Source organism: Scophthalmus maximus, chromosome 1 (genome assembly GCF_022379125.1).
Source record: "Scophthalmus maximus strain ysfricsl-2021 chromosome 1, ASM2237912v1, whole genome shotgun sequence".
In the NCBI taxonomy this organism is placed as follows: domain Eukaryota; kingdom Metazoa; phylum Chordata; class Actinopteri; order Pleuronectiformes; family Scophthalmidae; genus Scophthalmus; species Scophthalmus maximus.
This window is the reverse complement of record NC_061515.1, coordinates 6,612,973-6,639,304: the sequence shown is the minus strand read 5'-3', so window position 1 is coordinate 6,639,304 and position 26,332 is coordinate 6,612,973. Positions and strand designations below refer to the sequence as shown.

The 26,332-nt window shown below is 43.7% G+C and overlaps 1 protein-coding gene across 5 annotated transcripts in view; it reads right to left on the bottom strand.

The window, feature by feature from the left end:
• The window catches only part of LOC118313562 (RNA-binding motif, single-stranded-interacting protein 3), a 144,028-nt gene that overhangs the window by 115,191 nt on the left and 2,505 nt on the right, over positions 1-26,332 (bottom strand). The gene's annotated exons all lie outside the window — the stretch shown is intronic.

The following is a 26,332-nucleotide window of genomic DNA, read 5'->3' as shown; positions in this document are numbered from 1 at the left end:
TGACACATACCCATGACTCGCTTTCTCCTTTACTTGTCTTTGGATTTGCATATTTCTCTCTTACTTACGCACACGTCTGTCTGTCTCTCTCCCTCTCTCTCTCTCTCTCTATGTAGTACAGCCAACTACTGTGGGTTTTCCTGGATTCCTGTGGCTGAGTCATCCTGTGCTCCGTATCGTCCATGATATCGACTTCCCAAAAATCTCCCCGGAGTTGGACGTACACAGCCTTAGGTTCAAAGAAGTTTGTGTCCAAGTGTGTGCGCGAGAGTGAGAAAGGGCGAGAGAGTATTACAGAATTACTGGATTCAGGAACGGCCAAAATAGCATCAAATGACCCTCATCCCAACCCCCCCCCCCCCCAGACCCGCTTCCCAGCTGGAGAGCCAACTCCACTCTCACGTTTTGCAGCTCTGTCCAAATGCTTTTGTATTTGTATTCGCAATTTATCTGCAATCCGTCTGTCTCAGCTAAGAGCGAGCAGGCGTTTTTTCGACTTCAGCCTCCCACTGTGGTCCTGAGAAGAGGAAGATATACTGAGCATAACTCAGCTTCCAGAAACCCTAATTCACTGACCCTAAACTAGCGCCAGAGTCATGAGTCACCACAGTCTCCACATCACAGATATGCAAGTCTCTTCCTTTGCCCACTTAATTCATAGTCTCCCTTCCACCACATCCCACACTGTCAAAATATTTCTTTAGCATTAAAAGTCATTCATTGTTTTGATTAAAAGTCCGTTCGGCTTCAAATGTTTTATTCTGGCCAGAAATATGTCATACAGCTCATGTTCTTTTGTCTTTTTGTTAAAGCAGTGCTGTAGTTTTGCTGCAGCTTCTACAACAGCCTTTGTCCCGGTCTGAACCGTACTTTCTCAATGCTCACCGCACCCTTCCCCTGTCCATCCCTCCTCACCCCAATTCCCTCAGTCCTCCTCTCACTCAGTTTCTCAAACTCTGAACTCCGGTCTTCCCAACTTCCCCCCCGTTTCCCAGCCCCACACTCTGACCCCAACCTCACCGCACCCCTTGTTCCCAACTTCGCAAAAACCGCCGCGGCCCCGGCCAACTCCTCCGTCACCCCACCCCAAAGCTCCGGTCCAGGATCCTTAATCCCCGTGTACCCGTGGTCATTCATTCCCAGCCAAGACCACAGATGTTACAGCAGGCCGCTCTCATTCTCTCACACTTTGGGCTAAGAAGGCCAGAATTTTGACAGGTTGGTTCCTTTAAAGAGACAGACCGACGCTGACAGACAAAACTAAATTTGAAACCTTCTGAACAATGTGAATAATATGAATGGATATATCTGTCTGTCGAAAACTCAAACTCTTGATTAGTAGTGTGCAAGAAGCCGAGGAAGTCCGAGTTTTAGCCAGGGAAAGAGAAAAAAACAACAACACTGTACACGTTGATCCAACCTGCCACCCACACTGCCGGTAAGCAAAACAGGCAAAAAGTCGAGGAAAAGAAAAGAAGGCCAGACACTCATCAAAACAACAGGTTCCCCTTTTCCTTTTTCCACGGAACCTGTCGCTGCATTCCTGTCTCTGTGAGGTGGCTCTTGACTCATGGAGCGGTTGGGTTACAGGAAGTTAGTCATAATAACCCCTGCAGAAAGTGGCCTTCAGGCTGCCTCTTGACCGAAGACCCGTCTCCGCACGGCTGCGGGGGCCCAGTCTACTGGAGCTGCACTTCTTAGTCTCCCCCACGCAAGAAATCTATTCTTGACAGCTGCAATTAGCAGAATAGCAGTAGAGAACAGATTCCATGGATTTGCTAGCTATGTTTGAACTTAAAGATGCCAAACAAAACCCAAACTAATGTTGCCTTGGAGAAAGACTTTAGGATTTTTTCCTAAACTGTTTTCTCAAACTGTTTCTGATTTTACAATTACGATGACAATAGTGTTCCACTCTACCTGAGCTACAGTCTCCCTACGTGTCAGCGGTGAATATTTAATGGTGGCCTTTATAATGTCAACGTTTATGAAATGAATAACATCTGCACAGTAAGTTGGCATGAGTTTTATCACCACATTAAAGGACTTTTTCGATTACGAAAGAGTATGTGTAGAGATGAGATGCATTATCCCGCAAATATGAAAATGAAAACTTCTTGCATGTGGACGGCCGGACCCTGGCCTAACCTCAAGCGAAAACTTCTGAATAGGTTTCGACAGATCTGGATCTGCAACAAATTGCACAAACTCATCGATCTGCCCCTTTAACAAAATCTGCACAAAATAATAAATGCCTTCTTCCCTGACCCTTGCCCCATCTGTCGGCCCAATTGGCTCAGTACTTTGGACTTAATCCTGCTGACAAACAGACATGAGTGAAAAAACAAAACCCTCCTTGGCAGAGGTACTGTGGTTTTAGCTTCAATGTGTTGGACAACCTAACAATAGGCCGACCTCCACACACACATGGTTTGGTTGCCGGTCCTCTCATCACATACAAGGTGAGGAATGCAAAAAATTGATATGGGTGCTAATTAATACAGAGCTAACGATCGGAGTGTAAGTCTAATAAAAGCTGACAATGATCTGCATAACACCTTGGTGCAAAGACAAAGTACATCTCTACTGACGTGTTGATATGTGCAAATGACTTTTTTTTTTCTAATTGACAGCAAATAAAGACAAGACCACCCTGCAAGCTGAAATATTTATAAAGTAAAAGTGCTATATGTAGTATGCAGTGTTTTTTCATATAATGAGTAAATTCATATTTGAGACACATCTCTTAACAGCACAGAGAGAAAATTGATTTAGTATTTCACCAGATAATACTCGGCTTAAAGCTTGTGCCCTGTATCTAACTGGTTAGTGAATAAACCATGGATGTTGTCAACTCCACTTATCGGGGCGAGCGAAACAGCCAAACAACATGATTCAGAACTAGGACACGGTGCTGCTGTCTGCATTATATCTAAGCAAAACTCAAAAGCCCAAATACCCGAGTGGAATTATGTGTTTAGTCTGAAACAAAACTGAGTAGTTTTATACATCCAAACTTGCTGCTTTCAAATGAGAACTGACAGCAAAGATGGCGGAAAGAGTGGGGAGGCACAGAGAAAGAGGGAGGGACCTGCTGTGAAGAAAGAGATATGGAGCGAACGCGAATGTGAGAGGGGAGGAGAAGTGAGGAGAAATGAAATCAATAATGAACGGCTCCATAACAGGAACTTAATCAGAACAGCAGGTCCCTATATTGCTCCTGACTAGCGCACGCATCACTGCCGTCGATTCAATTTACTCCCCAAACCCTGAAAAATAAATAAAACATGGAAAATAAATTGAGACGCTCATTCAAATTCATTAGAACTCGTCCCTGTGAGCTGACAGTACATAATATTCCCTTCGAAGAAGAGGAAGAAGAAGAAGAGGATGAAGAGAGAAAAAAACATGCCAAAAACTCTGTATTGGTTTCTAAGAGACAATGAAGGTGAGGGTACCAAGTCACTACAGCCTCCTCGAACAACCGTCTTCTTATTCAACACACATGCAGTATTCAAACACTGTAATTAACATATGTGCCTGTAAAATATGAGATTATATGCACATTTGCAGACAAATCCTTCAAATCCAAATGTGCGCACTGTGCATGCAAGGGCCTACACACACACACACACACACACACACACACACACACACACACACACACACACACACACACACACACACACACACACACACACACACACACACACACACACACACACACACACACACACACACACACACACACACACACACACACACACACACACACACACACCAGCCCTTCTCTTCTATGACTAAGCCACACAAAACAAATTCATCAGACTCATAAGAAACAGCGACAACAATAGAGGGGGAAAAAAAATCAAATCAGTGAAAGGCAATGTTGCGTAAAAATGCAAGCTGGGCTGGTGACGACGTGGGGAGCGAGACCGTGGGTAGTTGGCCAGGCGTGGGAGTTCTGTTGGCGGCCAAGGAGTGATGTTATAATAGTTGGATCTGCTCCCTCAACCAATATGTTTCTTACACACGCACACATTCATATATACACACACCTCACTCTTTATTCCTTTCTCACCTCCTTTCTCACTCCGTCTTTCACAAACATCTCTCCAACTCCGTCTCTCGCACTCATGCCGTAACTCACTCTCACCCCTTTTTCCCCCTGTCTTCTCTCCATCACTCCCTCGCTCCCAGTCTTCCAGACAGCTTCATAATGGCTGACACCGCCTCAACACTGGCTCTAATTGAAAGATGAACGAGTTTATTTGGGCTTAATCCATCACCCTGTCACCTGAGGAGGAGAGGAGGAACATTCTAGGAGGGGAGGAGAGGAGAGGCGAGGCTCAGTGCAGGGTAGCAATGAGGGCAGAGGATCAAAACAGACAGGAGCAAGGAAAGAACAAGATCACAGAGAGCTAGAAGGGCAGATAAGAGGTAAGAGAAACAAGAGAAATAGAGAATGGCAAAAAAAAAAAAAAGAGGCTCTCCTGGCGTACTAGCTGCATCCTGATCGTCAACATTTTCCAATAAGGCACGTGTAGTCTCTACACACCCTGACACATTCATCACCTTGGGAAACACAAACTCATTAAATCTTAATTAAGTTGATTTAAATACTGTGAACAACATCATAAAGGCAATATAGTCTAGTCAACGTTATCTATGCAGCACCAAATCATAACAGAAGTTATCTCTGTGCACTTTTCATATAGAGCAAGAGACGACAAAACTGCTGAGACAAAAACTCTTTCCCGGACTTTTGAAAAGAATGGGAGGGTTCGAGACGGCACCAATACTGAACCTGTATCAAGTCGTGGTGTCTTAAGTAAAGATTTTAAGTTTTTTGAGCTTGGACGGCCCTGCAATCTCTCCTTGATTAGACTGAAAGCACCACAAGTTTTACATGAAACATAAGCAGGTCAAAATGGGGGAAAAAAATCCTTTCGAGGCATAATGGTCACATCATCTTGGCCACTTCACAAAGCCATTGGCTACAGGTGTTTTCCCCGTTTTTTAAAAAACAATTATTACATGTTGCCCCTCTACATAAACTAGTCATACGGACTAGTTTATTTGAAGCACACTTGGACACCTAATAACTCCATTATGGCACCACTGTATCAGTCACCAGACAAAGATGCACTGTGAGGTATCATCACAAGGCAATTCGAGAGGTCATTGCCAGGAGCCACATCTCTGCACTGCTCCTGTCGATTTTTATCCAATAATATTAAACGAGCGTATGTTTTCAGACAGTGTTTCCACAGCTCTAGGTGTCCTCCTGCCGACGGGTAATTGAACATATGGATCTCATCTTCGTCCTATGGGCTGAAGAAAGGGGGGGGGGGGGGGGCGGACAATGGCCCCAATTGACTGACTTTCTAGAGGCAGACACTGAGGTTCTCCAGGACAAAGGTTGGAAATCTCAATCTACAATCACCATCTGCCAAAAGGTGTCAAAGATTGAGCATGAAGCCAGTATCCTCATAGGGGGTCCCGTAACACCAGCAGCCATCCAGGGCTGGCTGCTTCAGTCCACAAGGACGCCAGGAAACTGTGCTGTGAGCTATGCCTCTCTGGTGACACAGAAAGAGGTCAAAGCACCCATTCTGTCTTCTGCTGTCTAAATGTTGCAGCCAACACGTCCGTGGACTTCCAAGTCCTTTGGAGGCGCATCCTCTTCCATGTGGAAAGAATCAGAGGTTGGCGGAGACGTCTTATTCGGGGGGTATTGCTCAAGAGCACCGTTTTCAAATAGGGTTATTTATGCCCCTACTGAGGTGGGACAGTGGAGATCGGGGTGCTGAAGTTCCCTCATCAATTAGATGCCCGGCACCGCTTCTGAGGGTGGGACATGAGCACCGCAGACCCCCACTTCTGGCACTCAGCCCAGTCTCCACAACATGATACATGAAAATGACTGCCATGCAATTTTATATTTTCATAACATACTGTATTCCCCATTATTCACATTTAATAGAATTAAGCAATAACTTTTTTAGGTGTCTGTTAAAAAATTTTTCCCATATATATATGTTGTAGTATAATGTATGTAATTTTACATTGTCTTATTGTTATAGTTGCCTCCTCAATCCCTCAGACTTCTTCAGAGGGCTTCATCATTGTAGTTAGCCTTCCAGTGTATGAATACAGATTTTTGCTTTAGGTTCCTTGACTCACATGAGGATTATTGCTCATATGTTTTTGTTGTTTTATAATCATTCTTTATCTTGATACTGTAGACATCCACAAAAAGGGCACATGCAGAGGCATAGCCTTAAAGTAGGCCGCTCTTTGTTTGTGTTTTAGTGTGCCGACTGTGAATAAATATGTGTGAATTATTGAGTTTAACTTCTTCCTTGAGCTTGTGCCCCCCCCCCCCCCCCCCCCCCCCCCCCGTCTTTGTTGATGTCAAGTCGGTAGTTCAAATTCTTGGGGGCATAAGTGCCCCTGCCGTGTGCATGTGCATGTGCATTGCTGCCTGTTTTGTTTTGGCTGCAAGGTGCTTTTTTGGAATAATTAATTCATTTTTTTGTGTGTGAAAATAAAAGTAACACAAATCCATATTCATGTAGCATTGAGTGAGCAGTCAGAAGTGGTTTGTGTGAACTTTACTGAACTGCTCGCCTGTTGTGTATTCAGCAGCTCAGCAGAAGCGCAAATAGGAAATCTCCTGTGTCTCAGTTAAAAGCTTTATCTCCTCCTTTGCCTAGCTACCCGTTATAAAAACACACACACACACACACAAACAGCCATGCAAGCATAAACACACAAAATGATTCAGTCACGCACCTGCGAGCACACACACACACACACACCATCCATGTACCCATGCTCACCCAGATGTGTAGGCGCAGGCATACTAAAACATATACACATGGGCATTTCCCCACCCCCTTGTATTTAATTAAGCTCCCAGGCTTGGACTTTTATTTGATCAAATGTTGCTCCGTTAATTGAATCATAGCCAAGCCAGTCAGATGTAAGAGCGTCTGCCCCATAGGTGGAGTGTAGAACATTCGGACGAGGATGGATGAGCCATGCCACTGTAGCAAGTAGGGTGAGCAGTTCAGTCCAAGCCAAATCAAATCTGATGTGTTCACACTGGTGAATATGTGTCGTCGTGCTCAAAACGCTCTACAATGCATGCCGTGTTTGCCAGGCTGACCTCGCTGAAAATGTCTCCAAAATCCTTCTTCGCTGTCCCCGGTGCATTGTCCATTGATCTGAGGCCACTCCTTCCTCCTCATTTAAACTCAAAAACACAACGGGGCACAGTGAGGAAGGGAAGGGCTGCTGATTCTCATTTCCTTTATTATGTGGATCAGCAAATCTTTTGAGCCCCTCTTGGTCTTGTGTCTGAGAAGGTAGAAAATTATGGCACAGTAACCAAATTGCATCTGAGATCCGTCAAATTTCCTCCTATGCATAATATCAGTAGTGCCTAAATCTACATACTGTATTGTTATGCAAGAGAAAGCTGCTAGCTTTGTATTCCGAGCACGCACGCACGCACACACGGATTACAAGCCATTTGAAGCCAATATGCAATAAATGTGAAAAATGTATTTCCACCACTTCAGTTTCAACTTTTTTTCTAATTTTTCTTTTTTGCTTATGTTTTTTAATTTATTTTTTAATGTTTTTATCAACTGTTTGGTTAAACATGCCTACTCAAGTCATCATGGTGGTACAGACAGTCCGATTAAGATTCATGAGACTTTTCCCACAGTATGCTATAACATATGAAGAGCAATGATTACAGATAAAATACAAACTAAATATTTGAAACCAATTGTGTTAAAAAAACAAAAACAAAGTCTTAAAGCAGGATTTCAAGGAAAAATCATCAGCAAATTGAAACTGAATTATTTCATTGCACATACTGTAGGTATACTGTTTCCATGATTTGTCAATTATAAGAATCTAACTCTCCACTTTGTGCTGGCCCCATTACTGTGATACGGCAAAAATGTTTCACAAACTCTGCTACATGTACAGAAATATGTTGAATTCAGTAATGAAGACCAAAAAAAGGGGACAAGCGTCTGTTTGTGTCTGGTCCACTGTCCAGTTTTGCCGAGTTCCATCCTGTGTTACGGGCAAAAAGAGAGATGTGATCCAGCAAATGGGATAATGTACAGCATAACGATCAATTGGCTGCACATGCTGTTTGTCTAAGCCCCCCATAAAAAAAATGTTTTGTTCACACACCATAAATCCCCTGTTCACAGTCTGTTGCTGTGTGCGAGTAAACGAGAGGAGACAGTGTGTGCGTGCGTGCGTGTGTGTGTGTGTGTCTGTGTGTGTGTGTGTGTGTGTAAAGGCACCAGGGAGACTTTTATGATGCTCACAGCAGCCACCAAGACAGAAACCCCACAGTTGGCTCGGTTGCATCAACCCTAATTCTACAATAAGGATCATAAAAATGACAGCGCTGTCATAATTTTCACGATATTCACCAGGCGAGTAGCTATGCAGTGTGCGGAACATATGAGGGTGGTTCATCCGGAGAGTGCGGGTCAGCGATGGCCTCGTTCTGGCCCATTTGTGCTTAGTCAACTGAGGACGTGTATTTGTCACCAAAGGGAGCCGACGCCAGATATGTATCACATGAGCAGTGTGCGCAGCCTAGTCAGGTCAGTGATATATAATCTTTCTCATGCGCGAGCGATTTTTTCTTCTTCCGGTGTATAAATGAAAAAGAAATACTGGCCCTTAATAGTTTGAATGTTAGGTCATGACTAATTATATATGTGGAATACAGCCGCACTGCAATATTAATCACGTTTTACAGAAGTGATTTTCAAACAGCACTTAAGTCGATTTAATAATTTGGCAATTTGTACTCCATCATACAATTGTCAAATAATTACAGACCCCATATGAACTATACCTATCCGCTTGAGTGCACAGTGATAAAAAATGTTATTTTAATGTGTATGGATCAGTGGTGGTCTGTGCAGGAGATAAATATACCGCAGCGACACGCGGCTGTGGAGGTGTGAGAACCATCAAAACAGGTTCACAAAACAGCACATTTCAAAGTTTTTAATACCCTGATAAATCTCTCTGACAAGCTTTTAAATGGAGTTTCGCCCACATGTCAGCTGACATTTATACAGCTATGTAACTGCAGCAAAATCATTTAATAAATGGAGAGGGGGCATCCCAGCAGACTTGAACGCTTCCTCGGGGTTCTCGAGACGGAGTGATGCTTCAGGATGAGCTTCGTCTGCGATTTCTCCAGCGAGGACTTCAACTAATGCACTCTCCAACTGTGGCTGTACTTTTGTCTCACTTAAAATCCCGGCTCCCACTGATGGCCCTTTTTTGGTTTTGCACTTACAGTTACACTGACTACAGTTATAACAGATTGGGGATGTTATGGATGCAACGGGGGCGGTCAAGGAAAAGCCCATAAGCCTAGTTCTCACATGTTGATGAGGTTTCCCACCATAGCACTAATATTCCGGATGAACTTCGGACGCAGTAGATCCACACTGATTCGTGTCGAGTGGAGAACATGTTGGGTTCTCCATTACTTGGTATCGGATAGTTTTTGTTGACAGCAACAATACATAATAAATATGACACGGATGTTTTTAATTAATATTAAAGATATTTATTATAATTGAAGGATAATATTCTGAGTCAATTTTGCCAAGAAAGCCTGAATCCACAGCTAAAATGTACACTAAGTTCTGATGGAATGCTATGCCAAGGATCATCGGTGATGATTCATTCACACACTTGAATATGATCTAATGTATAAAAAAAAGGACCAGTGTGTAGGATTCACGGGTACCTTTTGGCAGAGATCCAATATCAATATCAATAATCGTCTTTTTTTTAATTTGTGTATAGTCACATGTAACTAAAAGTTCTTCTGTTTTTACAGTACCTGACGGCTACTGTAGGTTCTCATACGAGACGCTAGGAAATGGAGGGGTGGCGGGAGAAGTATTCAGTTGTTCGCAATATGCAACTTCCGATTTATTCGTTAATTAAGAACTGAAATCATGATATAGAGCTATTGTGTGTATTAAAATGGTTTTGAGAAAGTGTGTAATAGTAGTTTGAGAGGATGATTTATCCCTCATCGTCTCATTTTCATAAAATGACACACCGCAGTCAACAACCAATACTTATTACCGACTCATCACTATCACTAGTTATTACTACGATTAGTATTTAATACTTTCTTAATCATGGAGCTCTGGTGTTCGATGTCAAAGCTTGATATAACAGTAAATCTGGAAAAGTTCTTCCCTTCTTGGACTTTTTCTTGGACTTTAGGAAATGGGCATGGGGCCTCGCACCACATCTCTGATCTGCTGTCTTTTTTTCACTAGCTGACCGGTCGGTGCTCGCAGAATGTAATGATGGCTCCAACATGTTATCACTTTAATTAACTCCTTGACGACCCAGGGGGAAGTAGCTGGAGAAGGGTTTGTGTGTTTTTATTCCAAGTAAGAGTGATCAGTCCACAGTCCAACATGTTCTTCAATGTTCCTCGTTATTTTTCGGCTTTAATTTTTGCATTTCTACTCCATTACCTACGTTTCACCATCTCATTGTATGCTTCCTATTATTTTAATGTTCTACCATTTAACTTTCCTTCCCAATCATTCTTTCTTGCCGTGTTTCTGTTGCACACAGCACCATGCACTCTTACCCTCTCCCATGTGTGTCGTTCCCTCTCCTCTATTGCCATCCAACAACTCCGTCCAGATTTCAGCGGGGCGCTGGGTTCCAAAAACACAGTATTTACCAGGACAAACACAAAATCAATACCCGCCGAACACAAACACAGGCAGTCGGACAGATTTGCGAGTGATGCCGGCTCACGTCCTGCAACTGAATTCAGTGACTACAGAGCTGAAATGATGAAAATATATATAGAAATATATATATCATTTCTTTTAGCATCAAATCTATTTGAAATGCTCTCCAGAGCTGTACTCGACAACACTCAATATGCTCCATCTCTTTTACTGCACAACTACATGAAAAACAAACAAATATGTAACATTAGTTCTTTTGCTTTACAGCACCAAATGTTAAATAGACGTTTCTTAAATAATGCTGTCATTGGCCATTCAGTATATGCGTTGAAATGCCTATCTGTCTTCCAACAGTCATTCCTTTCATTAAAATACTTTTGAATGTCACGATGAAACTTGCAGAAACTAGTAGTAGAAAAGAATTCTCCATCCCACTTTTATTTCTCTGTGTAAAAGGGACTGAACATTATGTAAATACACTGTCTCATGTACTGTATCTACATGTGTCCACCTTCAGACAATCATGAATAACGATGGCTGCATGCCCTCGATTTTGAATGCTCACACTAGCCTGACTAAGATGATCACGTTAATGGGCTTTTGTTTTCTGCACCTGAACCCACCCCTGAGTAGAAAACCCACAAACTTGACTGACACCATGCTGAGACAATCCAAACCAAGAGCAATTTTGCTCACTTCAACAAGCCCCCCCCCCCTCCCCTTTTCTGTGAAATTTAATTCAAGTCCCGCCGTTACCCTCTCTGTTCCCCCGAATGCAACAGTCAATACTCTGTTGATACTGCAGCTCCAGCATTGTGCAGCCAAGAACATCCGTGGGAGCCCGTAGCGAATAAAATGTGCCTGTTTAGTGTTTCTCCAGCTGGGCTGATCTGAAGCGACAGAAATTCAACCAACAGCCAGAGTGTCTCTCGAGAGACGAGAGGCTTCAGATGTCGTCGGCGGCGCCACCGCCACTGCAGCTGTTTAAATTATCTGGAGGAGAATGGCTCTAATCTACTACTCTTCATGGGGACTTCACACCGATTTGGGGACATAAAAGGGACTAACGTCGCACTCCTCTTTCTGGCGGAGGGCGGACAGATGGAAGAGGGCGACGCGGAGAGGAAGGTGAAAAGGGTAAAAGATTGAGTGTAGACAGATGCGGAGAGGAGACGAGCATAACAGCATGATCTTGCCCGTCGTTCCCAGAAAGTCAAACTGATTTCCCCAATCACTGCATTGTTAGTGTTCCACCTGACATGCTGGGAAACACGGAAAAAAACACACACACACACACACACACACACACACACACACACACACACACACACACACACACACACACACACACACACACACACACACACACACACACACACACACACACACACACACACACACACACACACACACACACACACACACACACGCAGTTTTCAGAGTTTTGAAACGCGCTCTCCTGGGACACTGAATAATTTTTTTCTCATCACCTAAAACTGATTTTGCAGGCTCGTGTGCAGGCTGATGTAGTAGAATCTCCACAGTAACTAGGGCACAGAGCTGACGCCTGAACTCAATTCTTGGGTGTTCTGCAACCTCGAAAAAACAAAACAATACAACAGATCATTTCTCGTAATCGTGCCTTATGAATCTTTTCATATCGTTCCCTATGTGACTCTTGGGCTAAGCAATGTTGTTGTACGGCCCTATAATAACAGCAAAATATTTCCTCGCAAATAAACACAAGTGAAACCGAGGAAAATTTGACAGCAAATCTGGCCACGGACATCAATAAATGTCAGGCATCACGTATTTATGAATAATGTTTCGTCTCGCTAAACTCTGGAGCTATACGGTGTATTATTGCAAAATGTCATCTTGCTTTTCAATAGCTCATCAGGCCGAATGGGGGAAGTGTGTCATCATGTATGCCTTTCAATGGCTCTCTCCCGGCAGACGGCGGATCTCCCTCTCTCTTTCTCTGTCTCCCGCTCTCCCGGGCTGGCTGACATTTAGACTCCAGCGAAGGCGCAGGGAAAAAAGAGGAAGTTAAAGAAAGGATTCACTCCTGAAAAGGGACAGACAGCGTCTCCTCGACCCTCCACGGATATGACCCGGGCAACCCCATCTGAAATCAAAATGGTTGAAGCTGCTCTGTCACCCATATACCATTGGGGGGGGGGGGGGGTGATAGCTCTAACCATAGGAAAAGCAAGACACACGGAAAATAAATAGCAACTGTCGACTCCCCCTTTCCACTTTCGAATAATCTCAAGATGAATCTGGAAGCCTTATAAGGGTAAATTTAAATTGCCAGGAACTTCTCCAATATTTGTGACTGTGTGTGAATGAACAAAGAATTCACGGTGGCTGATCTGGGATTTTCCTCAACGCTCAGTATTTCAAGTCTTTAAGAACCTGCAGTACTCGAGTTATAGCACATAACCACCGCTTATCAAAATAAGACGTGTGTGCTGCTGACACTCCATCCACATCTACATGCTCATTTACTGGATTTCACTCTGGCGAAAGGTGACATAAAAACATTAAAAAAAACACAACCTGGAGTTAATACTTTGAATTTGCATACCTATAATATGCAGGGACGTGTTATTCATTAAAGTGTTTGAGGAGGATAGAGAGACAGTGGGTCAGAGGGAAAACAAGTCATTTGCCTCCCACAGACATGACACAGAAAAAGGAAGTAAGAGAGTACGTTACGTTCTGGCTCAACACACACTTTGCGCAACAAGGCCGCAAAGGTTTAGACTTCAGTGAACATGTTCTCGGCCGCGAGTTTGCCCCTCACATGTGACGAGCGCAGGTGGAGTCGGGGGCGTTCACACACCGACGGGAACATTCCCCGGGACATTTTGGGGCGTTCGTGAAGCGCATGCATGAGGCAGGACATGGCCTGGTAATCTCGCGGCGAATAGCGGCGTTTTTTGTTTACAGTCATGAAAACGCCCACTCGCTCTCACGTGCAGCCTCTCCAGAACATTTCAGGGACTCCGGCGCGTGACAGTCTGAGAGGCGGCCCGAGATGGCGTCTCAATTTTCACCACGCTAATCAAGTCATGACATCTTCTCCCAGTCAGCGTGTGTTCTGTGTGTGATATGAGGCAGTAGTGCAGGCGGAGTGTTTCACTGCAGTAAGGGGCTTCGGGGTGTCGGGTCCCACAGCCCCTTTCCTCCCATCCATCTCTCATCCTCACTGCATGCTCTCTCTCTCTCTCTCTCCCTCCCTCCCTCCCTCCTTTCTTCCCCACCATCTTCCTCACATGCTTGTCTCGTCGTCACCCTTCCAATGCGTCACTCCCATCTCTCCCCGTGTCCTCCCACCATCCCTCTTTCTCTCCACAGCCAAGAGGCATCCAGCTTCTCATAACTCTTCATTAGAGCCTTCCCGGGAACCCATGGCTGCGTTGTGTAACGGAGCAAAGTCCGACTGCAACCAGAGAGAGAGAGAGAGAGAGAGAGGGAGAGAGAGAGAGGGAGAGAGAGAGAGAGAGAGAGAGAGACAATTAGCTCAGCCTGGAAAAAAACGTCAGACTCCAGTCCACTGTCTCTGTGTGTGGGTGCCGGCAGGTTGGCTGCAACTGGCTTTGATTAGGGCTCCATATAGAAAACATGCTCCAACTATGAAGCGCCCGGGGCCTTTAACGACATCAAATCAACATTAGAAATATATATGCCGAGATGTAGTTCCGTGTTCACAGTCGAACACAACAGAGATGTGACCGTTCTGCACATGTACACTAATCCACTCAGAGCTCATGAGAGGTTTTCCCAGTGCGTCGTGTTAGAACTGACATATTTACACCATTACGTTGATTTCATAATCAACGTAATTTCTATAAATAGATGCAGGACCGCTTAATATTGCCTTTAGAAAGCTATGAAATATCTATTTCAGTCTGTGACTGCATGAACCCACGTTGATGCTTTTCTGTGTTTCTCTTAATCATAAAAGGAGGAGGGAAAGCGCCTGATACAGAAGTGTTTATAGCATCAGTGTGATATATATGTCATATAAGTATGACGCATGGGAGTATGTCGGTGACCCAACAGACGTGTGTGTGTGTGTGTGTGTGTGTGTGTGTGTGTGTGTGTGTGTGTGTGTGTGTGTGTGTGTATGTGTGTGCGTGTGCGTGTGTGTGTGTGTTCAGGGGGTCATCAGGTGTTCCGAGGGGTAATTCCGCGGGTAGAAATACAAGAAAAAGGGAAATTCCGCTGCACTTGAAACACCTTCGCACAAAACCACACACACATAAAATCCAACCAGTTCATCATTTTGAGGATGCAGACCGACCATCGCAGGGTTTCCCCCTCGCCGAGGTAATAAGAGTGTCTTTTGTCACTAAAGGTTCCATGTTATCAGGTCTGTCATTAACATTTCGCCAAGGTCATACGCTTTTTCATCTCCGTCTGTGTCCACACATCCTCTCATTCCCCTGGTTTCATACGCCCTGGCATGTCTCGCTCTCACAGCCGCTTCATTGTATATCACTATACCAAACCTGTCCAGATAACATCGGAACAACATTTTTGTACATTCTTGCTGTGGATCATAAAAGACATTGCACAAACAAACAAAGCTCAAAACCATCCCCGCCGAAGCCAACAGTGGAATAGCGGAGCATAAACAAAAACCATTGTGTAGTATATGGTCCAGAGGGCTACCTAATAAAAATTATAACTCTAATCAAACACGAGTCAAAGAAAAAGGAGGATATGAACACTGCTGTTAATCTGAGGATGAAGTGGAAGAAACCACAAAAATGATGTGGGGCATACATGAATATGAGACGGTATTGTTGAGAGAATTTGCATTGGCTGAGGTGAGTTTTGGTGCCGGTGCCGCTTAATCAAACAACTAAAAGATTTTAAGAAGGCAATTTTAAAATAGTCTATGTCACTGACTACAGAGACACAGTAAGAGGAGTCCTTGAGGGACAGTACAAAAAAAAACACAAACAACAACAACAACAACAGCAAACTCCTATGCTTAAAATCTGCCGTCCCATGCACCGTCAGGCTGACAGATGGAGGCCAACAAAACGGAAACTGCTTTTGTTCGCAGTAAAAAGTAAGACATCTGCATCAACAGACAAGAAACCCGGGTGCAGTTTATTTAGTGCTTTTACAAAGCCTCAGAAATCTCCCATACAATAAACAATGCAAACTGTCCCACACTGCTCGTTTCTCGATTTTTTTGTTTTGTTTCTTGCAAATTTTCCACTGTGTTAAAATGCACATCAGTCATTAATATCTGCAAAGAGGAAACAAAGGGGGAAAGCAGGAAAGGAAGTATCCGCAGTCTGAGTGTTTAGAAATAACATGCTGTATTGAAACACTTTTAAGTAAAGTATGTGGCTCAAATTATTGTTCTGCCCCCCCCCCCCGCTGCTTGTTCAATGTCCCCACAGGCTAGGGGGGGAAGAATCATCAACTATTTATATCAGACACACATTATTACGCATTCGAGTATCTGGTGTTTCTCTCCCCTGAAATAAAGCTCAATTAAGCTAAATAGGCCTCAAATGGCAGTGCAGGATATGAGGAGGGATTTTGCTTCACAACTTGAGTGGCTGCAACAATCAAGACATCGCATAATGTCCATTAAGAAGCTCCAGTCAAGACAAACTTCACCGAGGAGCGTTTCCTCTTGATCACTGAAGCCTGCTAAAGTAACTGGCGATTCATAAAAACGGAATAAAGGGACCGACCAAACTCCCTCCTTTGATATTTAACATGCAACAACGCATAAGCCCACCTACAGAATGCACACGAGCATCAAATTCACACGAGCACGGACACACACACACACCCACACACACGTAGCAATCAGTGGCGCCGAGACAGACATCTCACTCCCGCCGGCGCACCCCCCTCCCCGCCGCTGTCACACTGTCAAGCCCGTCAAGAGGGAGATGGAGGAGGAAGACGGACGGGCGGGAGGAGAGAGAAAAATCAAGACCGCTCGCACAGAGTGGGAGAGAAACGCAGAGGACTTCCTCCTGAGATAAAAATGACAGGCACAACAACGGTGGGTGATCTTCTGAGGGCAGCGAAGTCGCGCCTGCCGTCTGATGTTTGAACGCTTAACCGGGACGCACTGAAACAACAGCTGGCCGCACAGTCCCGACGCAAGCCACGGGGGAGGGAACGAGCCCTGCCGGGACGGGACGAATCGCCCAGACCACACTGATCAAGGCCAGTGAGTTATTGGCCGCGGCACTCAAAGGTGCGTGTGGCCTTCAATTCTTAAATCACACATCGGGGCAAACATCTATAAACGTGCATCGCTCATGTGTCTGTATATAACAGACACGCACACACGTATGAATCATGGTCATTTTCCCGGTAACAAAGATGTAACGGGACTATTTTTGTGCATGTTTGCGATGGGATGCTGTGGGACCGTTGGCAGAAAGTAGTGTGCATTGTTCTGTCACACCGAATCTGGACGAATAAAATGGCAGAGGGTAAATACTGTGCACTACTAAGTAATTGCAGTCTCAACCGTACTTGGGTTTTTTTCTTACCAGCTGGCCATAAATTGCCACAACTTACATCGTTTTGTTGCCAACCGTTTTGTTCTTTTATGTCTTCCCAACTTTGCAGCCTTCAGGCGCCTTTGGAGAGGCACCTTGGTGTCGCCACCTTCGGTCTCCATGAGGACCAACTGGCCAACGGGTCCGTCCGGTGAGCTCGTCACAAATTCCCTCTCCAGATCACATCCAGATCTTCAGCGGGGCTTAATGCTCTTGCAGTGTCTACCACTTGATGGTAGATATTCCTGCACTGCTCGTGGCATTACTGTTCCCAGAAAAAAAATATTACTGCCACAGCTGTCCACCATGGGGACCGTATGATGTTGAAGCTCCAGCCCCCGTCACCTTGTTTCGCTTACAGCGAGGGTCCTTGTTATACCCCTCTCTCTGCCCTTGTTTCCTGTCTGCCCCTCAACTATAATCTATCCAATAAAGATAACAAAAAAAGCATCATTGACAAAATGTGCCTGACAATATTTTTCGCAACTTTACCCAATACACTTTGACTGGATAGTGACATCAGCTCAAAGAGACACAAAGCTCCAGTTGAAAACGATTTTTCTAGAGGCCAAAGATTATCTTAAAGTAGCCAGCATGAGAGGGAAATAACAAAAACACACGTATAAACCCAGCAGTCATGACAATTAGGCAAATAACTTGTCAAACAGCTGATTATGTTAACAAGAAAAAACAGGGAAACTCACAAATAAAACGACAAAGCAAGAGAGACGGAAACAAATGACTTTACACCGCTCAGAACAGCTCCACCCCAGACTCCATGCCACACACCGTCGACCAAGGAACATAGCCGTTAATTTATGGTATTGTTGAGTGAAGTGTTTTCTGTTCTCTGGTTCAGGTGGTAAAGACTTTTGGATCACACTGTCAGCCCCTATTTTACTTCTCCGTATTGAAACAGTCTGGTCTGCCTTTGAGCAAAATGAACACAGCCCACATGAGAAAGCCAGAGATGACGTGTAAATACAGCCTGACACGCTACATCGAGTGCAGATCAAACTGGAAAAAAAAATCCCCTGCTCAGGTAATTATTTTTGCACTGCCACAGTTCAGGGCTCAGGGAACAGGACTAATAAGTTAATCAGAGCGCCTATTTGCAGTGGATTAATACATCATGTCTCAAATGCAAATTTATCTTCGCTTCTATGTGACAAGAAATGTTGCATATGAATCATGTGTTTCAAAGCAGAAACGCTTCTGATGTGATTCTTGCGAACAGCGAACAGTGGAACTAATTGTCAACACTGCGGCTCAAAACATGTCTGCCATGCCATGTTGTTAAATGTTCATAGTTAATGATCATGTCGGCCAAGAAAATTAAGCTTTCTTGTAGATATATCAAGTATATTTTAGAACACTGTGCAATCTGATGCCACAGACCTTTATTTAGCATACAACTGCATCAAACTATTTCATATCGATTAGCCTGCATATATTTTTTTCAATCATTTAGTGGTTTTGTTTTGTCTCCAAAATGTCAGAATATTGTTTTGTTTTTTTAAACTTTGGCCAATGTCACATGTTTAAATGTCTTGTTTTTGTTCTCAATCCAAAAAGTTAATTTTACATAAGAAAAGCTTCAAGTCCTCATATGAGAAGTTGGCTCAAAATCTCTGGCACGTTGCTCAAAGTGACTTAAAATGATTATTTGATCATCAAAATAGTTGCAGATTTTTGTTTTTCTTGTTGATTGACTGATCAATAAATAAACTATTAATTACAATTCGAGGTAAGTAAAGACCTCAGCGAGTAACATGAGTTGAGCTGTCTATTACATGCTTTAATAAGCGCATGGCTTGCTCCAAAACACAAGACCACATATTTGGGCACAGTAAATCATTATATTTAAATTAAATATAATTGAATTATAATTGCATTTTAATAATCTCTCTTTAGATTCAAAATAAGGCTAAATAAGCTTTGTTCAATGGCGTTTGACATCGTGTAAATTTTGCAGCATTCAAACCACAAAATTCCAGCGGACTGCAGTCGGTCGTCCGCAGCGTTTGTGAGGTGAGGTCGACGCCCCCAGCAGAGCTTCTGCAGCCAGCAAGGGCAGTCTTAATGAACAGCGAGATCCATGATAAATGTGGCCATATGGTGGAGCCGGCTGGCCAAGCCAGGGGTGCTAGCTGGCTCTGCTAAACAAGCACGCACACACACACACACACACACACACACACACACACACACACACACCTCGATATATATATATATATATATATATATATATATATATATATATAGATAGATATCTTTTCACACCTGAGCTTGAAAAGAGGAGTCATCAAACTCTGTGCAGCTCCAGACAGCAGCAGGTAGGGGTTAATGACCTCCAGGTCTTTGGGAGAGATGGAGTGCCATGGCGCTCTGTGAAAATCATCACAGCGCTTCCTGTCCAAAAAGTTCCACAGAAGTTGGAGTGAGGACACAAACTAATCTGTGCGTGAGCCCTGACTGTCACTCAGCACCAGTGACTTTTTAATTATTGTACGTGCCTCGGTCTTCCTGATTTGTGTTTGCCTTGCCTCTCGGTGATTTGCTGCGCATGTCTCTTTGTATTAGTGGGGTTTTTCTTGTTCCTCTGTAATCATGACTCGACACAAACGCTCCACAGAACACGCAGCGCTCCTCGTGCCGTAAAAAGGTGAAGCGGTGCGGAGGGAGCGTCGGGGATTATGGGGGGCGTCCTTGCTGCCCCTGGGGACGGGACGGCTCACTATCACTGAGGGGGCAATGACTCCCAAAGTTTTTCAAGGGGTAGTGTCCAGCTGAGACTTTGAAGGAGTTGGGTGATGCAGCAGGACAATGACCATAAACCATGGCAGTAAATCTACAGAAGATTGGACTTAAAACAAAAAAAAATCCACCTGTGGATCGAGTGGCCCAGTCAAAGGCCAGACGTCGGACCAATAGAGATGTTGTGGAGTGACCTCAAAGAGCCGTTCACACCAGACATCTGAAGCAATACGTCTGAGCTGAAGCGGGTCTGTGAGGACGACGGCTCCAAAATTCCTCCTGGACATTGTGCAGTTCTGATCTGCAGCTACAGAAAGCCTCTCTACTTGAGGTTGTTGCTGGCAAAGGAAGTTTAGACCAGTTATTAAATCCGAGGGGTTCATTTATTTTCTCGTCCAGCGCTGTGAATTTTTAACGGGCGTGTTCAATAAAGCCCCAAAAGATTGCAATTGTCTGCGTGTCATCAGCTCAAGCACATTGTGTTTGTATTGCGACTTGGATTTTTTTAGATCAGATCACATTTCACGAACAATCGAAAGCAGAAAAAACAGGTAATTCCAAAGGGTCCACACACTTTCTTTCCTCTTGCCACGGTACACATGCACTCACGGACTTGAACACACAGCGAACAAGCCCTTGTTTTTCTTTTGGCACAGCAGATGCTATCTATCTCTAATTGGCTCAGCAAAAACAAAGGAAGGGCCTTGGGTGCCCTGCCGCAGCTCTGCTCGTTCGGTCCACAGGGAGGCCCTCTGCTGTACCGAAAGCACGGCCTTGGATATGACTAACCTCTGCGCTGTCTAAAGAAGGCCAGTTCCTGATTATATGGCACAGTTTCAGGGTCTATAATGAATCAGTAAGCAGGGCGAGTGCACTTAACTTCAGAACAGTGTTGAAGCGCAACGTGGAAAACACCCCGCGGGTTGCCAACAACCCGCGTGAACTCTACAACAGTGCTCACAGGGCCGAGCGTCTCGCGCAATGTTTTAGTTTAAGCCATTTTTCTCATCAAGTGCGCTCGTCAAAAATCCGGGGCTACGAAAGCGCCCCGCTCCCGTCTCGGACAAAAGTTAATGACGCCACTCCTCCCGCCGCAGCTTGACACGCGATTCACAGGCGATAAGTCGTCTCAGTGCGCGATCCACAGCTGTCAAACCCTTGTTTTCTTTAAACAAAGGGAGAGAAATACCGCGGCCATGTCGACTGCGGGTGTAATTCCTGTTGGCGGAGTTTAGTTCGGCAGTGTGAAACAACTCTGGGACAGCGGCGTGATATATGGCCGTACCGCCGGCGTCATTGATCTTAACTTTAACTGCAGTAGTGCAGTGGTAGATGATGGGCTGTTATAGTGCGGAGGAAGGGATCACAGAGGGCGTACAGTGACCCCCGCCATCCATACATGTCTCCCTGGTGATTAATAATAGGTGAATATGTTCTCCTCTGCCAAGGGACGAAGGCGAGTATATTCTGCATGTCTGTATTATCCACTCATTCCATAAAGCCCTACCTCAAGGTTTTTATACGGCTATAAAAGAAAACTGGGTGAGAGTCCGACCGTCAGCCACACTACTTCCCTTGGATGAGTTTCATATGCCTTTGAATGTCTTGTTGTCATACATTATAATCACTTAGAAACACCTAATGCACAAGAACTATGTGCAAGGACCAGGTATCATCACAGGGAAACAGCATCCCCTTCTGGTAGAAAAAGGATCATAGCATGTAATCGGCTGTTGCTTCAAGATCCTTTGCTCCAGCAGATCATTGACGGCAGATGTTTATATCAAGAACAGGGCATGAGACGATCGCTCAAACAAAGACCGCAGCTGCAATCGTGCACTAGAAAATACCGCCCAACACAACGCTGTCAATCTGCGGCCACTGCAGCCCCTTGGAGGGCTCAAATTCCCAACGTTGTCAAAAATGATTTAGGACAGAGCGACTGATTAATCATTTCCATCACCATTTCGAACAGCGAGTGCTCAAGTTTCCCCCCGTCCGGTGTTTTCCCGTCAACATCTGACTTCATGGGGCTGTGGCATAAATAATTCATGCGGCACTTTAGGACAAAAAATCATCCAACAATCAACACAAGTCAATCTGCGACTTTCTGTCATTACTAATTCAGCATCTGCCGAACGCTTTTATAGCACCTTTTCTACCACTCGGCCTCGATGACAGGAAGCACGTGTTTGTGTATGCAGCGTGAGTGTGTGTGCCCACATTGTGAATCCAAAACCATTTCTTCCTAAACACGTCCTTCGATTCCTAGACATTTCTCGCCATCGCTTTGAACGGTGACTAAATTTAATCCGAGCCGTCTTTGCGTTCCAGTGACTACTACAGCTCGCAGCCAAACGTAAAACTAATTCGATTTTTCGAGTGACCATTATTCCTGTAACATGTTGTCACAGAGCTCACGCTTGCAAACATCCCGAGTGCTCTGGAACAAGCACTTAATTTGGGCACTGAACTAGCACATGCATAATAATCACCTTATTTGCATACATTATGTCAGTCTGTTTAGCATGCTAATGTTTAGTAAATTTCTGGGTTTAATCGCTCAACAGACATTCTAATTGGGAGTTTGTTAATTGGTCACATCGATGCTCTGACACTTGTTCGTCTAAGGGCAGATCTCGTTTGTTCATTTCTGCACCTGACCGCGCAGGGTGCGTTCCCACTTCACAGGAGGTGTGACGTGGCGAGGCGGGACCGAATGAGCCGTATGTCTTGGTTTCACTATTTAGGGGGAAAACAGGCTACGAAAAGCACAGATACACCAACTCAACATTTAAGTGGATTTCACAGAGGAAATAAATAGCTGATACATGTTCATCTCACTGATCATTTTCTTTCCAAGTCCAAGAATGAATAAATAACGTTAGCTGCGACTTCATTTTTCCTCACAGAAGCACTAGATTTATTATTGCTGAGGCAAAGTTATGGTAAAAATGTAGCACACTAAGGGATCACTTCAGTTTCATTCTGTCATTGTGAATTTGCAGTATTAGTAACAGTATCACCATATTTGAATATGAAAGTGGTGCCTTTAGTTTATGGATTAATCTTAAATTCATGAAAAATTCCTTGAGTGAACCACAGACGTTGGACGTATCTTTACTGATTAAATGCAGCACTTTTAGTTTTTTAAAGAATTTGTTCTAAAATTTGTCTGACTATAATTTCTGTCTTCCATATGTCTTTACAACATAAATACTGTATAAAGTCATCAGTGCAGTGCTGTCAAAAGCACTGAAAACCTTACTCAAGTAAAACTATAGTCTACACTTAGTCTCAGATCAAGTGACTCCAGAAAAGGTCAAAATTACCATTTGAAATACAAGTAAAAGTAGACAGTAGAAAGGATCGTGTTAATATATCATAATCAGTCCAGCTGACTCAGACGTTTAGTTTGTAGCCTACATTTCTTTCTTCATAGACTAAAAACACTTTTAATACGCCTTTGAGGGAAGGGAAAACATATTTCTGCCACACTACCAACTAGTGAAAGCACAATGCAGGCTGCTAATGGACCCATCCACCAGTGGCATAGTGTCTGTGCAATACTAATACTACTAATAATTCAGTTATAAACCATGAGCATGAAGTCTCATTTCAGTCAATTCAGGCCGATTGCATAGTCGAGAGACAAGTTGAGACAAGTTTACAGATGCCATTATGGTTAATGTAACATAGTAAAAGAAAAAAAACATTCCAGTAAAAAGAAAAAAAGATTTCTCTTTTTATTTAAAGGGTAGGTTTGATGATCTATTTATGTACGTGTGACAGACTATGGCATCTTGATATGAACCATTTTGTATTGGCAAAATACCAAAGATGCTAGGTTAGATTACGCCATTTTCAACTTCATCTCATCAAATGCCTCAGCAAAAGCGTACAGCTGGAAAGGGAAACACAAACTGGGATCTCAAAGCAACAGAGATGATTCAAAATCATCGCCATAATGTTACGTTAATGTATGTTGACTTGAATTGAATCAAAATCATACTTTCTATTTTTCCCAAACAGCTGTATACCTCTCAAATTATTTCATATTTGAAATGAAAGTCTCGGGTTGGGCTCATTATCAACCAAGTCTAGTCAGGGTGGGTCATTAATGTAAAACCGGTTAAATAGTCAGCACTTCCGACGTCCCTGTGGTGGGCCGAGAAACAGCAACATATTCAAGATTGAGAGATTGTACCGTCATAATCATCCTCCAGTGCAGTAAAACTATATTTATGAACTCTAAAGGTCTTGACTGAAGGTTATTCAATTACAAGATTTTAAGATTTCTTACGGACCCGCAGATATAGATGTATAGCACTGCCATTTTCATTTATGATACTGTTCTTCTTCCAGCCAACTGCACTAAAAAGCCTGGTGAACGATGTAACTCGACTATAATCCGAGTGCTGGGAAGTTCTTTTAAGGAGCAAGATGATCTACAGTAGGGTACAAACTGGAAGGACACTGAATAGTTTAACAGCTCTGTAATCAAAGAGAAAGCCATGTCCCCACCTAACCGACAGTGTTTTGATGTAAGCTGAAGGACGTGTCAAGTTTACATGACCAACACTATCGTTAAAAAAAAAAGCAGTGGCTCAAAGTAATAAAACAGGCTAAACTGTAAAGAACGTCACTGAGCGACTGGTTCGTTTATATCACTCTACTGCAACTGCATAGTGTACAACACTGTGGGAAATTACTTACAGGAAGGAGTGAACTAAACAATGCATCAGTCTAAACTATGGAATTCTAACTTATACTATTCCTACAGGAAAGTAGCAATAACACATCATATTCCAACTTCAACATTGTGCCAAACATTTGGCTGTTTTCAGTTGGAAAATAAAGCAACAATGGACTAGTAACTCTAATGTCTTATCTTATATTATTACTATTACTCAAACATTTGGAACATTCATCTAAAACTGGCCTTTCTCCTCCATATGACATGGAGTCATGCTGCTCTGTCTTTCTGTTGGTAGGAGCTACACATGTCGATCGTTAGCCTCCCATCATTTTCTTTGTTGCCTCTCTACCTGCCACTGTTACCACAGCAAGTCATTTGAACGTTGACCTTGTGTGATAATCCACCGAGGTGAAGCCATCACTCATGTGTCGTGCTGGCATCCTGCTAGACACCAGTCTTTGAGGTCAGCCTCCTCAGCTCGTCCCTGCTCGCCGCACACTCAAACCTGAAGCCCTCGATGATCAAGGTCCCCCCGTCCTCCTCTATGCTGGCTTCACACTCCTGCCGAATCTGTCACAACAACAACAACAACAACAACATGCAGACCAGACCACGCTGTGCACAGTACGCTGGGGCACATAAAAATAATCACAAGGTCATTCGCGCCACAAAAACTCTTCAGCCCGGCTAAAAAAAGAAATGGGGTTTATAAAACACGATTATATAAGGGCATAGTGAAAATGATGGATCTTGATGAGGGCAAGTATGACGAAACATTAAATATAAGTTCTTGTAATTCTAAGTTTTATTTTGGCACTCAAATTATAAATATTTTCATCAAAAAAAAGGATGTGTTACCGAGTTATAAAATGTACTGGTTGAAAACCATAAAGATAACACTGAATATAAGAGACAAGATTGGATACAAGACTTAAAAGAGGACTGTGTGTGTGTGTGTGTGTGCGTGCGTGCGTGCGTGCGTGCATGCGTGGGTGCGTGCGTGCATCCTCACTACCGCGCTAATTGCAGGAGTATTTTGCTCGCCTGGTTCCATGCGGCTGACTAAGCACCTATATCTCAAATTTTGTTGAGAGATTCAAAGCCCTTTTCATGAATGGCTGTTCTCCCGGCTGTGGAGAAAACTGCACCTATCACTGCCTTTGTAGGTGGGACTGACATTGGGAACATCAACAAACTGGGCCACAGCCAGAATGCAAAAAAATATGACAACAAGCGTGGATGAAAACGACGCGGCTATCAAGGCCGCTGTAAGTCAAACGTCTGACACAACAGCCCCTAAATCAGATCACCGTGCACCGAAGGCATTTGTGTAAAGCAAATTGGATTTTTTTTCTCTCTGTCTACCGAGGGGTTGAGAGAAAGTTTTATTTATTTTTTTGGCCCTTTCAGTCGGGAAGATTAACAACTAAGGCCGCTTGTCCCTCGATCGCTTTGATGGAAGACCATTTAAGAGATGCAGAAAGGCTCGGCTTAGAGTGCAGAGACAATTAAATGGTAAAATAGTT